Here is a 5,000-nt window from a genome sequence, read left to right as displayed (position 1 = left end):
ATGATGATGGTGATTATCGAGGCAGGAACAAAACAACAAAGTAACAAGTGATAAGAATTATACTGATTGTGATAGTAATGATAACAATAACAATGATAATGATGATAATGATGATAATAACCATGAAAGTGATAATGATAACAATGATTACAATAATATTAACATTGGTAATAATGATAGTAACAACAAAAACACAAATATGATGATAATGATAACGATAATGATACTAACAATGATAATGATAACAATAATGATAATAACAATGACAATGATTTCCATGAGCTACACACAGTTTTTGAGATAGACAGACAGATAGATGGATAGATAGATAGATAGATAGAGAGAAAGAGAGAGAGAGAGAGAGGGAGAGAGAGAGGGGGGAGAGATAGGGAGAGAGGCAGATAGATAGACAGAGAGAGAGAGAGAGAGAGAGAGAGAGAGAGAGAGAGAGAGAGAGAGAGAGAGAGAGAGAGAGAGAGAGAGAGAGAGAGAGAGAGAGAAAGAGAGAGAGAAAGAGAGAGAGAGAGAGAGAGAGAGAGAGAGAGAGAGAGAGAGAGAGAGAGAGAGAGAGAGAGAGAGAGAGAGAGAGAGAGAGAGAGAGAGAAAGCGAAAGACAGAGAGAAAGCGAGCAGAAAGAAGAGAAAGAAAGAAAGAGTTGTTGTTGTAAACAGAGGACCGAGAAAGAGAAAGCAGAAAAAGAAACAAGACAACCTGTGACACAAAAAATAATATAATGGAAAAAAGTGAAGTCCCCCCCCCAAAAAAAAGTAAAAAAAAGTAAAAAAAAAAAAAAAAAAAAAAAGCAGCAAACATCACATATTGTAGACGTCACCATAACAATACCACCGATTCAACGGGGCGGCTAACACATGGACTCCAGAGACACGTGTGGGGAGCTTTGACCCCCCTTTTAAGCCGCACAGAACTCTCATTTCGTAGATTACCCCTGGGAGGGCACAGTGAAAGGCGGGTTCTCAAGGTGGTGTTGGAGGGAGGAGGAGGGAAGGGAAGGGAAGGGAAGGGAAAGAGGCGAGGGTGGGGGAGGAGAGGGAGGAGAGGGAAGGGAGGGTGGGAGGGGAGTAGAGGGGTGGGGGAGGGTGGGGAGGTGAGGAGGGAGAAGAGGGAGGAGGAGGAAAGGGAGGGATGGGGAGAAGAGGGAGGAGGAGGAAAGGGAGGGAGGGGAGTAGAGGGAGGAGGAGGGAAGGGAGGGAGGGAGGGAGTAGAGGGATGGGGAGTAGAGGGAGGAGGAGGGAGGAAGGAGGTAATGGAGGATGGGCGTGAGAGGGAAGGAAGAAGGGAGGATGGGGGAGGGAAGGGGCGAGAGAAGTGGAAGGAGGAAGGAAAGGGAGGAGGGAGGAGGGATAAGGTGGGGGAGAAGGAGGGAAAGAGTCGATGGGGGAAGATGAAGAGGGAAATAGGTGAGGGAGGAGGAGGGAGGAAAGGGGCGAGGAAGGAGGGAAGGGTAGAGGGAGGAGGAAGAAGGGAAGGGATGGAGGGGCATGAGAAAGGAGGAGGAGAGAGGACTGAGGAAGAAGGAGAGAGAAAGGTATGGAATGGGAGTTAGGAGAGGGTTAAGAAGGAGAGGGATGAAAGAGATGAGGGAGAGGGAGAGAGAGAAAAAATAATAAGAGAGGAGGAAAGAGGGGAGACAAGATATCGAAAAGGGAATAGAGAGAGGATGGAGGAAGGATAATAAATTAAAGGAAAAGGAAGAATAATGAAAAAAGAGGAAAGAGAAGGAGATAAGAAGAGAACAAGGGTGGGAGAGAGAGAGAGAGAGAGAGAGAGAGAGAGAGAGAGAGAGAGAGAGAGAGAGAGAGAGAGAGAGAGAGAGAGAGAGAGAGAGAGAGAGAGAGAGAGAGAGAGAGAGAGAGAGGACAAGATAAGAGGCCAGACGGAGGTGGATGTAAAATATGGATAGAATGGAGAATAGAAGAGGAGAGGAGAAAGTGGAGGAACAAGAAGGGAAGGAGAATGGGAGAAAGAAGGAGAGGAGGTAAAGGAGGGACATCATCATCATCATTATTGTTATTTTATTATCATTTTCTTTACTTTGATAACAAAAAAATGATAATCTTTTTTATTGTTATTGTTATTATTATCATTATCATCATCATCATCATTATCATTATTACTATAAGCATTATTGTTACCATTAACAGTACTGCTAGTACTACTACGGCTAGTATCTTTATTGTTATAATTATCATCATTATCACAATTAGTAACAATATCATCAATATCAACATCACATCAATCTCACATCAATCACTAGCATTACCATCATCACTATTATTGCTAATAATACTATGATCATTACAATCATTATTGGTATTATCATTATCATCATTTTTACCGAAATCATCCAATAGTGGTCAGCGTCATGTCTCATAATTGCTGCATTTTGGAAACAACTAAAATGTTTAGGAAAATAATGATCAGTTTTTGAGACATGATCTGATCAGACAGGAGCATGTCTTTCAGTGTTGCATATCTTAAATATTGGCAAGTTTAGACCTTTATAACTTATTTATTTGATTATCAAGAAACGTGATATTTACTGGACTTACAGACAACAAGTTCGAGATTTGGCATACCAAGTTTGATACTTTCAATAATGTCCTTTTATTGAGATATAAGCCTTGATATATGCCTCTTTCCGCAATACACATATTTTGTTAAGCCTATTCAAGGGCTCTCAGAGAGAAAAACAAACAAACATATTTTTAGTCTGATTGATAAGATTTCTGCAATCTATTCATCTTGAAGATAACACAAAACAAATAAAGCATATGGAATAAACAGTTTTGCTTGTAGCTGCCTAAAATTGCAATTTTTAATAAAGCATGCCAAATTTGACCCACTTTTCTGATAATGTTTTCTTTGTGTAAGAACAGATTTTTAAAAATCGTTATTACTTTTGTTGTTATCATTATTAGCATCATCATCATCATTATTATTATTATCATTATCATCATTTCTGTTATCATTATTATCATTTCTATTATCATTATTATCATTTCTGTTATCATTATAATCATTTCTGTTATCATTATTATCATTTCTATTATCATTATTATCATTTCTGTTATCATTATCATCATTTCTGTTATCATTATTATCATTTCTATTATCATTATTATCATTTCTGTTATCATTATAATCATTTCTGTTATCATTATTATCATTTCTATTATCATTATTAACATTTCTATTATCATTATTATCATTTCTATTATCATGATCATTATCCTCATCATTATTAACATTTCTATTCTCATTATTATTACCATCATCATCATCACTATCATCATCATCATCAAAATCCCCTATAAAATCAAATCCAAACGAACAATTTACCTTCCCGTATCGCATGACCATATATATATATATATAACGAAAAGCCCCGAGTCATGCACAAGAGACAGACGGACGCCACTCAGACCACCATGCGCTGGCACGCGAATCCAAGATGGCGTGAATTACGTGCGTCTTAAAGGCAAGGAATTTATACCCTCATCTTTTTTCTTTTATTTTTTATTTTTATTATACCTTCATTTTTTTTTTTTTTTTTTTTTTTTTATCTATTATATTATATATTATATTTATTTTTTTATTATATTATATTATATTATATTTTTATTATATTATATATTATATTATTATATTTATTATACTTTTTTTTTAAGATGATAATTATTTTTTTGGTACGATTATTTTTTGATGTTTCTGGATTTCGAATGACGTGGAGGTTTTTGGGAGTCGTTTTTGGTTCGGCTGAGGAAGATGTTTTTGATCTGATTCGGTTTAGAAATGTTGGTCATTTGGTCGTTTTGATTATGATGGTAATGTCTTTTGGTCATTTAGATATATATATGTTTATATATATATATATATATATATATATATATATATATATATATATATATATATATATATATATTTATATTTATATATATATCGTACACACACATATAAATATGTGTTATCACACACACACACACACACACACACACACACACACACACACACACACACACACACACACACACACACACACAAACACATATATATATATGCATACATGTGTACATCCATCCATCCATCCATACATACACACACACACACACACACACACACACACACACACACACACACACACACACACACACACACACACACACACACACACACACACACACACACACACACATATATATATATATATATATATATATATATATATATATATATATATATATATATATATATATATATATATATATATATATATACAGAGAGAGAGAGGGAGAAAGAGATACAGAGAGAGAAAGAGAATGAGATACAGAGAAAGAAAGAGAAAGAGAAAAAGAGAGAAATATCGAAATACCTTCCCAACCCCCTCCCCTCACTCTCCATCCCTCACCCACCTCACCCCCCCCCCCCCGTCCACTCCACCCCACACGCAGATTGGAGCAGTATCGCTTTACACACACACGGGAATGGACCCCCCCCACTCCCCCACCCCCTCCACTTTCGCCCTAATAAAGATAGTCAGAGGGATGTGGCGATCTGAGAGGGGTGGGGGTGGGGGTGGGGGGTTGGGGGGTTGGAAAGGGAGGAAGGGAAGGAGTGAGAAGGGGGGGGGAAGAAGGTGGCAGGGAAGGGTTTGGAAAGGGGAGGAAGAGAGGGGGTGAGAAGGAGGGGAGAAGAAAGGGGGGAAGGGGGGTGGGATGGAAAGGAAGGTAGGAATGAGTGGTAAAGATAGGAAGGAATAAAAGAAAGGGGTTGGGAAGGGAGGAAGGGAAGGAGTGATAAAGGGGGGTGGAACGGAGGGTAGGAGGATGCGAAAAAAATAAAAAGGAATAAAAAAGAGAGGTAAGGAAGGATATGAGAGGAAGGAGGACGGCAGAGATGGATAAGAGGAGGGGTGGGAAATGAGGAAGGAAGGAGGAAAAGGAAGGGAGAAAAGTTGGGGAAGAAAGTGACGGGAAAAGAGG

Source organism: Penaeus vannamei, chromosome 6 (genome assembly GCF_042767895.1).
Source record: "Penaeus vannamei isolate JL-2024 chromosome 6, ASM4276789v1, whole genome shotgun sequence".
Lineage (NCBI taxonomy): Eukaryota > Metazoa > Arthropoda > Malacostraca > Decapoda > Penaeidae > Penaeus > Penaeus vannamei.
The sequence above is the reverse complement of the archived record's forward strand: the minus strand, read 5'-3'. Positions refer to the sequence as shown.